Source organism: Rhamphochromis sp. 'chilingali', assembly GCF_963969265.1.
Source record: "Rhamphochromis sp. 'chilingali' genome assembly, chromosome: 1".
Classification (NCBI taxonomy): domain Eukaryota; kingdom Metazoa; phylum Chordata; class Actinopteri; order Cichliformes; family Cichlidae; genus Rhamphochromis; species Rhamphochromis sp. 'chilingali'.
The window spans coordinates 2078397-2088939 of NC_137929.1; the positions used below are offsets into that span (position 1 = coordinate 2078397).

Here is a 10543-nt window from a genome sequence, read left to right on the forward strand (position 1 = left end):
CTGGAGGAAAGCAGAGACGCATCGTGTCTTCCTTACTCTGCTCTTCACCTGCTTTTACAGGTAACATATTTGTCATCGAGGTCTTCATCCTTGGGACCCGTAACATAGTAACTTCTTCATTGTTATACTTCTATAGTTTTCCCATTTTGTGAGCTGTGGATGTGGAAAGTGTCTCAGTGACACATCCACATGAAAACGGCGTTACCTTCGTTCATTTGCACGTCAAATGAACGAGCTGTTTGGACTTTAACGTCACAGCTGATGCTTCGATACTCGAACTCAAGAGTTCAGCTTCCACTCAGAGGTACAAGTACACACATCAAAGATAAACGTGTACACAAGGTGGAACCCACAAGTGCACAGCTCCAACCAGAGATGGGCAGTAATACGATTACTTTTTTCAAGAAACGAGTAAAGTGAGGGATTACTATTGCAAAAAAGGTAATTAGATTACTGTTACTTTCCCGTAAGCACGCTGCGTTACTGCGTTACTAAAACCGCAGCTGTGTGCAGATGAACAATGGATAATCTATCGAGTGTGGAGAGAGTGTGAGCGTGCAGCGTTTAAAGCGTGGAAGCACTGACCTTACTTTGAGTTTGACTCTGTAAAAGTGACAAAAACATTAGCATCCGCTGTTCACTGCGTGGGAAGACAACATGCTCACTCACTATGTGTTAATGGGCACGCTTATTTATAACTTTGATTAAATGTCATAAAAATAATTCCATGCCAGCTCACCATTGGTGATCAGGTAGTTTCTGTTCCAGTTCCAGTCCCATAAATCATGAAGCTTGCTGCCAGAAAAGCTTCAAATCTCCTTTGAAAGCTGTTTGTGGTCTTGATTGTGGGAGCTTCAGTTGTCTGACTCCAGCTGCCACACAGTGCTCACTGATATCATTTGCAAAAACCCCAGTGTGACAATATTTATCAGTGAAGCAGAAATCAGGAAGTGACGACTTTTCTTTGAACATTTGCTCAGGCTAAGCTGTGCTTTCTACCACAGTTGGGAATTTCCTGGTTTACAACAAATTATTGTGTCAACACCGCATAAGATTTCAAACTACAGGAAAATCACTGGAGTTATAAGAGGCAGACAACGACACACACACCACATGCATGCTGTTGCTATTTATTGTGGATTAACCTGTCAAGGGCAAGAACAAAATAATTCTGCCTCAAATACAGGAAATCATAGCTTTCCTGTATTTCCTCCATTGTTGGCATGCTGGTTAGTGCTGTTGCTCCACAGTAAGAAGGTCCTGGGCTAAATTATCCATGAATGTAAACGGCTGTGTGTTTCTATCTGATAGACTGGTGAGCTGTCCAGGGTGTACCCTGCCTGGTAACCTATCACTTCAGGGTTATTTCCCAGCCCTGCTGCAACCAGGATAGAGATAGGAGGATGGTAGTTGTTGTAGACCCATTCAATTTCAATTGAAGGATTAAAATGTTCCAGGAGCTCAACTTACTCCATCTGAACATGTTTCAATCGTGTTTTATGAACACAACATGCAGGTTTACTGAAAATGAAAAGGTTGTGTTGATTTAACTCAGTTGTTTAAGTTTCTGCCAAAGCTAAACCTTTGTGTGCAACCAGTGTCCACTATTGAATCAAGTAAATCCAACATGTTTTTGTCAGTGCAAAAAGGAGTTACGGTGCCTGTATTCCTGCACAATATTGTCCCGGGAGGGAGGAAAACTTTCTGGTGAAGTTTTGGTTGATTTTTGGGTTTTGCTTGACACTAGGTTGATTTTATCAGTGAGGTTTGGATTGTTTTCTTTCTCTAAGAGAGAGAAAGATGGTTTTATGCTTGGACATGTTTGCAATGGCCCCCAGTATTTGTTACTTTATTAGTATTTTATTGGTTGCGTTTGTTTGTGCTTTTGTTACAGTGCACTGAGATAAGAACATCTGAGAGGTGTGATCCACCGGTGGTGATATTTTGGTATTTTGTGAGTTCCCGATTTAACAAATCAGCTCTTTAATCCAGACCTGAGAGGTTGAACTTTAAAGCGCTATAAAATATTCTTACTGGAAACAGTGGCAAAGTGTTTTTCTCCATGATTATAATGGGCTTGGGAGAAATTCACTTATATGTGACATTGATCACATGAGAAGTCCTGAGCCTAAAAGGATTGCAGCGAGTCAATCCAGTCCAAAAACAAGGAGCTGTTTTCCTTTAAAATGATGACGTCATCTTGCTGGTGATGGAGGCTCGAATAGGCTGCGCGTGAGACTCCATTATCAGCAATATCTGGTATGAATGTGTGTGGATGTATGCATGTGACTGGACTGTGATGGACTGACGACTAAAAGTTTAACTGACTTGAGACTGAGACAAAAACGGTGCCGACTTTAGGATTAGTGAATGTCCACAACAATTCACCCAGCCTGTAGAAGAAGGGTGGAGGTTTTGTCTTGCTTTGTTTGTGCAGGAGCAGAAGGATGACAGAGACTAAAGGGGGAGGCTGTAGCTTCACATGAGTGTGAGCTGCAGACTGAACCCTTTGGTTGCTAATGTTGAGTCACTGATGTTTGCATTAAGAAAATTGTGTTTTATTAGCTGTGCTTTAATTAAGGTATCACATTATATTGTTGGGAATGTTAAATGCTAAAGTGAAGAAAAGCTTTGATTTCACTCATGACTGAACATGTTATTATTAACCATAGCAGGCCACTGTAAAGAGTCAATTAACTGTTATAGAGGAAAAAAAGGCCAAAAACTCTGTTAATACGTATGAATAACAGGGAATGATAGACTTGTCACATTCAAAATAGAGATATGTAATAACAAACACGGGTCCGTGTCATTTAGGTTCTCCATTGAAATAGTCAATCATTTAGAAAAGTAGAATATATATATATATATGTCTCAACGCTGTTTCTCAATAATATTAAAAACCTAAAAACTATTGTTGTGGAAGATAGAAGTCACTGTGACAGCCCTCTGACTGTGGAGGACGTTTGTAATCCTATTTCTGCACTTAAGGCCAACAAATCTCCCGGCATAGATGGTTTAACTGCAGAGTTTTATGAATCATTTTCTAATCTCCTGGCTCCGTTCTTACTGCAGCTTTTCATAGGAAGTGTAGAGAATAACATCCTCCCTCCTACTCTTACTCAGGGTCTCATAACACTTATTCCAAAGCCAAACAAAGACTTACTTCTTATTGATAATTGGAGACCCATCTGTCTGCTCAATGATGACTATGAGATTATGGCTTTAGTACTTGCTAACAGAATGAAAGAGTTCTTGGACACAATTATCGATGAGACACAATCAGGCTTTATGAGAAACAGACACCTTTCTAAGAACATGAGACTGGTTTTAGATCTACTTGATTACTCTGATTTGGTATCTGACTATAGCTTCATTCTCTTCCTGGATTTTTAAAAGGCTTTTGATACAATTGAACATCAATTTATTTTCCACTCTTTGGAAAAATTTGGCATTTTTCTGTAAAGCTATCAAAACCTTGTACACGAATGGCAATAGCTCAATTAAAATGATTAAGACTCCACCCCGAGATTTGACCTGTTATACAAGGAATCAGCACAGCTGATAAGGAGCTCATCATCAGCCAGCTAGCTGATGACACCACACTCTTCTTGAAGAATGCAAATCAAATCCGTCCAGCCCTTAGTGTTATTAGTGATTTCTCTGAGGCATCTGCTTTATGTCAAAATCTAAAAAAATGTGAATTACTAGCAATTAAAGGCTGCACTGCAAATGCTCTCTGTAACATTTCTGTTAAACAAGAAGTCACATATCCAGGACTGTTAATATCCAAAGACCAAAAGTCAAGATGCTCGTCAAACTTGTCAAACAGTGTTGGGGAATTCTCAATGGTGCTTGGTGCCATACCCTCAGGGACTTTAATGTTATATAAAAACACTGACAGCTCAATATCTGCCTCAGTCACTCTCCCTGATCCAGCTGAGTCAGCAGTGGGAAAAATCTGCTTTTCACAGGAACTTGGTAACAGCAATAAGAGAATACGTAGTTTATTCCAAGAAGATATCATGTCTCTCCCATATATAGAATATCTTACTGGAACCGACATGTTCCAGATATCACCTGGAAGACAGTCTGGATGATCCCATAAATATCTAATTGTGAACAAGGTGAAGGAAATCTCATATAAAATTCTTCATAAATGTGACCCAGCCAGTCACTATATGGTAACATTTAAAAGAGACATAAATACTAATTGAACTTTCTGTGGGGCTCATCCAGAAACTGTGGCACATCTCTTTTGGTTCCTCTACACAGAGATTCTGGAAGAATTTAGCAGTTTTGTTATTGTCCATATTTTAAGGGAGTTTTCTTTACGATGGAAAATGTTTTATTCTTTTTCTTTAAGTTCCCCAGGAAGAATGATAAATGTTTTTTTTTATAAAATATTTGTTAATACTTTTAGCTATTTTATATTAGGGCTGCCACAAACGATTATTTTGATAGTCGACTAGTCACCGATTATTTATGCGATTAGTCGACTAATCAGATCATCATCCACTGGACGTAAAACTACAGCTTATTGCACCAGCAGCATCTGCTCTTATATAACTATCATTAGCTTACAGCTTTAAGCTTTTAAGGTGCTAACTAAAAATATGATGATAAAAAGATGATAGTTTATTCAATTTTAATGAAATTTGCAGATTGTTTCGGTGAAGTTTAATAAACTCCTTGCTATCTAAAATATAACAGGACACCGGAGTAAATTCTCCAGCATCTCACACTTCTGATAATCAGAATAGAATAGAATAGAATAGAATAGAATTCAACTTTATTGTCATTGCACATGCACAGGTACAGGGCAACGAAATGCAGTTTGCATCCATCCAGAAGTGCTTTAGTGATATAGGTATATTACAATATATATTAGCAATAGTATAGATATGTAAGTATATTACAGAAATGGGTCTATTATGGTATGTTATAATGTACACGGTATGAAGTATGTTGTGAATATTCTATAACTAAGTATGTACAGGCTGTAGTGAGTACAAGCTATGAACAGGATATAAATATGAAAAACTATACAGAATATGAAATAAATAACTTTACAGAAATCTGAGATATACAGCTATACAGAAATGGGAACTATGCAAGTTGTAAACAGTTGTAGGATTAAAGATTATTGAATGTACAGAATGATTATTTACACAGAGCTATACAGTAGTGCAGTTAAGATAAGTGAGGGTGTAGATAGTTTCTACAGAGGCTATATAAAGTGCTAGTGGTTGTGAGTGGTGCATGTTATTATTGCGTGTTTGAGGGTACAGTTGTCCATTGTGGGGGTGTGTATGTTCAGTCCATGAGTTTAACGTGGGTCAGATGTCAGGAGGCAGTCAGCTGTCTGCTTGACATTTATTCAGCTGTGTAAAAACTATAACTTTAATCTCAGCCAAACCGATTTACTCAGGAACAAATAAAATACTAAAAAAAAAAAAAAGCCAAACAACAACATTTTTAATTTATCTAAGTGACTCATATATATTTAACCTGAGTAGCGAAAGACGGCGGTGGGTTTGAAAACGATTAGCCGGGAGTCCGGTGTTCTCACAGCGCTAGTGACCTAGCCCCCGGCTAGCTATCGAGCTAGTGGGTAACAGACGTCTCCGAAAACGTCAGAGCGCTTTTGAAAATATGTGGTGTCCTGATAAACTGAGCCGATATTTGAGGTTTACACAGCTACATTCTCGCCTGAAAATATGTTAAACGTTTATTTTGTGACCCAGAAAGAATAATAAGAGTAATATTAAAACTAACTAGCTACCGCCATTGTTGGAAACTAAGCTGGGCCGCGCTATGAATTCTGGGACAAAGCTGCTTCTTCTTCTTCTTCTTCTTCGGGGTTTAACGGCAGCTGGCATCCTTGTACATGCAGTGCTGCCATCTTCTGTTTCAGTCCGTTATTACACTCTTAAATCCTGCTACTTATTCCTGCGTCTTTTGGGATCTTACAAAGCTTCAAATGACGCGTCGACTATTAAATCAGTCGTCGACGATTTTGATAGTCGACGTAATCGTGACTAGTTGACAAATCGTGGCAGCCCTATTTTATATCCATAAATGTAAGTTTATTAATAAAACACCATATTTCTGCCGTTTTATAAGGATATGAATTGTACATACAATCAATTTCAGACTCAACCAACAAAAAGCCTCAGAACAATATTTATATTGTAACAGTTGCTATTGTAATGCAGTGTATCACCACATGGCGGCGCCTCCTGTCTCACGACTGGTGTCACCCCCTTTTTGTTCTTCTTCGCACTCCTCCTGTAATGGATGCTCCCGTGTGTACGCGGACTAGTGTGCTCTTTAGTAATGTGTGGTAGAGGTAGCACTTTTATTTTTGATATTGTAAATAAATGAGTACTTTTTGGAAAGTCAGAAGCTGTTGCTCATTCGCTATCCACCTGCACACCTCCACTGCACGTTACAACTGGCGCCCGAACTTTTTCCCCTTGGACTTCAGACGATTTTTGCATCCCGCCGAGGATTCTTCTCTTCTAGCACGTGAACTGTCTCGGAAATCCCCCCAGTTTTGCGGACTCTCGGACGTTTTCTCCCGCCATGGCTACAGCCTCAGCTCAGGTGGGACCCGACTAATTTCTGGATACCGTGGTGTGCCGCTGCTCCGCTTGGGAGAAAGAAAAAGAGAGAAGTGCAACCTGAGGACTGGTTAAATGCAGTTGGCACATACAAAGCCTCATTGAACCTAACTGATGGGCAATTGCCAAACGAACTGCCACACTTTCTTGCAAAAGAGCCCGGGAAATGGTTCAAGGCACTGAGTTCCCACATCACATCATGGGCTAAATTCTGTCAACTGTTTAAGACAGTTTTTCTGCCCTCCGACAACCAAGAACGCATCCTGAGAGGAATTTTGGATCGTGTTCAGGCTCAGGACGAGCCGCTCCCAACCTTTGTCGCCCACATGTTGAGTGAGTTTGACAAACTGAAGAGCCCCCCACCTGAAAAAGACAGAATTGACCTAATTAGTAGACATGCTTTCGAAAAATACAGAGTTGCCCTGTATGGCGCTAATGTCACTTCTGTAATGGACTTGCTGCTACGCGCTCATGAGCTTCACTTAGTGCTTGGACCACAAAGACCACAGCCTGCTTTATGTAGCAAAGACAACTATAAGCCTGAACCTTACTGCTTCAAATGCTCTCAGCCAGGGTTCACTACACGCACCTGCCCAAACTGTAACACCCAACCTCATTTGCCACAACGAGCCTCGAACACCGCTAGGCATGGCCCAGTCCAGCCATTGCCAGCACCTGGCCCCTCTGACCCTGGCCATGAAAAGGTGGAATTAAGCAGCACCACATCCCAGCCACAATACAGGCAGTCGGGAAACTACAGGGGGGGGGAGGACAGGACATTTCACAGAGGCCAACCTTCCCCCAGTTACTAACGGAGCCTCACACGCCTGATTCACTACAGGGTGGACACAGTCTTGGACACTTGGAAGACAATTTTTCACAAGTCCACTGGAATACCCCACTAAGAACGAAAGTGAACTTCAATGCTTCATCTGTGGATGCTACCCTCGACACGGGTGCTTCCCTCTCGGCTGTACGAACAGATCTCATTCAAGTAAATGACTCTTACCCTAGAAACACAAGTGAGTGGAATGGTCCTGCAGTTAACCTCGCCAATAATGCTCCCTGTATCCCTGTTGGTGTTATTTGGCTCAATATTGGATTCATGAACAAGAACTTTTACCAGCGTTTTGCCATAATACCAGATTTGTCCTCTCCTTTCATTCTGGGAATGGATTTTATGGCAAGAGCTTCTGTTTCTATTCACATTCCCACTAGAACAGTCTACGTTGAGGACATCCCCTGCCCACTCGCAGACAATGAAGAGGACCTTCAAAATGATTACTCACATTCACCTGGAACACTGATGTCTTTGGACTTGGTTCGCTCAGACTTAACAGCCAAACTGTCTGAAGCAAGTCTCTCAGAGAACAACAAGGATGCTTTACTAAATCTGCTCAGCACGTTTAGCTCCTTGTTTGATGGTCAACTTGGTCGAACGGCTCTGAGCACGCCATAGAGACTGGCAATGCAACACCTGTCAATCTCCCACCCTATCGCACGTCACCTGCTAAGAAACGTGTGATTGAAGAACAAGTGCAACAAATGTTGAAGGACAACATCATTGAACCTTCCACAAGCCCTTGGGCAGCTCCTGTAGTCATTGTAAATAGAGCTGCCACGGAACCAAAGTTTTGTGTGGACTTTCGAGGGCTCAACCAAGTTACCCGAAAAGACTCGTATCCCCTGCCTCGTGTAGATGAGTCTTTGGACTTTCTGGCAAGAGGAAAGTTTGTCTCGACATTGGACTTAGCGCGAGGCTATTGGCAGGTTGCTGTAGCAGAGGACTCGAAGCCTAAAACTGCCTTCATCTCTCACTGCGGTCTCTTCCAGTTTCGGGTGCTGCCCTTTGGGCTCTGCAACGCACCTGCAACTTTTCAGAGACTCATGAACTCTGTTCATGCTGCCACAAACAATTATTTTGATAGTCGACTAGTCACCGATTATTTTTGCGATTAGTCGACTAATCAGATCATGCATCCATTAGATGTAAAACGTACAACTTATTGCACCAGCAGCCTCTGCTCTTATATAACTATCATTAGCTTACAGCTTTAAGTGTTTAAGGTATGTGCTAACTAAAAATAAAGACAAGATGATAGTTTATTAAATTTTAATGAAATTTGCAGATTGTTTCGGTGAAGTTTAATAAACTCCTTGCTATCTAAAATATAACAGGACACCGGAGTAAATTCTCCAGCATCTCACACTTCTGATAATCAGCTGTCTGCTTGACGTTTATTCAGCTGTGTAAAAACTATAACTTTAATCTCAGCCAAACCGATTTACTCAGGAACAAATAAAATGCTAAAAAAAAGCCAAGCAATAATATTTTTAAGTTATCTAAGTGACATATATATGTTTAACCTGAGTAGCGAAAGATGGCGGTGGGTTTGAAAACGATTTGCTGGGAGTCCGGTGTTCTCAGCTGCTCTAGTGAGCCTAGCCCCCGGCTAGCTATCGAGCTAGTGGGTAACAGACGTCTCCGAAAACGTCAGAGCGCTTTTGAAAATATGTGGTGTCTTGATAAACTGAGCAGATATTTGAGGTTTACACGGCTACATTCTCGCCTGAAAATATGTTAAACGTTTATTTTATGACCCAGAAAGAATAATAAGCGTAATATTAAAACTAACTAGCTGCCGCCATTGTTGGAAACTAAGCTGGGCTGCGCTATGAATTCTGGGACACAGCTTCTTCTTCTTCGGGGTTTAACGGCAGCTGGCATCCTTGTACATGCAGTGCTGCCATCTTCTGTTTCAGTCCGTTATTACACTCTTAAATCCTACCACTTATTCCTGCGTCTTTTGTGATCTTACAAAGCTTCAAACGACGCGCCGACTATTAAATCAGTCGTCGACGATTTTGATAGTCGACATAATCGTGACTAGTCGACTAATCGTGGCAGCCCTACTGGCCTCATTTACAAAACGTGCGCAGTCTACCTGGATGACATTGTTATCGCCTCACCTACCTTTGAACAGCACTTAGTGGATCTAGAGGAGGTGCTGGGCAGACTCCAGGCTGCTGGCTTGTCATTGAAGCTCAAAAAGTGCCAATTCTGCCTCGATGAATTCACCTTTCTCGGGTACCGCATCACATCATCAGGTGTTAAGCCCGATCCGGACAAAGTAAAGGCGGTTAAGGAGTTTGATACCCCAACCTCAGTGAAACACGTCCGTCAGTTCCTTGGCTTGACTGGCTATTATCGACGCTTCATTCAGAATTATGCCCGCCATGCCGAACCTCTTCACGCCATCACCAGAAAGGACAATGCTTTCCACTGGGACGACAGCTGTCGAAGGGCCATGGACACTTTGAAGGATCATGTCACATCAGCCCCGATCCTGTCATTTCCAGACTTCAACCGTCCCTTTTCCATTCACGCCGATGCATGTGACATTTGGTCTTGGGGCAGTGTTGATGCAAAAGGATGACAAGGGTCGTGAGTACGTTGTGGCTTTTGCTAGTCGCTTCCTTCACAAAGCTGAACTCCCCTACTGCACTTCAGAGAAGGAGTGCCTCGCTGTGATATGGGCTCTGGAACACTTCCGCCCATATGTTGAAGGTGTTCATGTTACTATCTTCACTGACCACAACAGTCTCAGGTGGCTCATGTCTCGTCAAAACCCAACGGGCCGACTCGCCCGCTGGTCACTTCGTTTGCAGGACTTTGATTTCACAATAGTGCACAAACCTGGTGCACAGAACAAAGTTCCCGACGCACTGTCACGCAACCCTTTGCCTCTGACCTGTGACAGGCCGACTGATCTTTTACCAGATCATGCTGTTATGGGCAGCCTGGACATTCGTACTCTGCCCCCCGTCATTCTGGCTGACCGTTCACAATTCAGACAGCTGCAGTTAGACGATCATGTCACAGGTCCACTCCTCAGAGACATTGAAGCAGACTCTCT

The 10543-nt window shown here is 41.9% G+C and overlaps 1 protein-coding gene across 1 annotated transcript in view; it reads left to right on the plus strand.

The window, feature by feature from the left end:
- Positions 1-10543, plus strand: part of LOC308397508 (uncharacterized protein) — a 28497-nt gene continuing 17954 nt past the window's right edge. Inside the window, exon 1 of the mRNA XM_080883439.1 lies at positions 1-60. The gene's annotated coding sequence lies outside the window, so the exon portion shown is untranslated. The remainder of the gene's footprint in view (positions 61-10543) is intronic.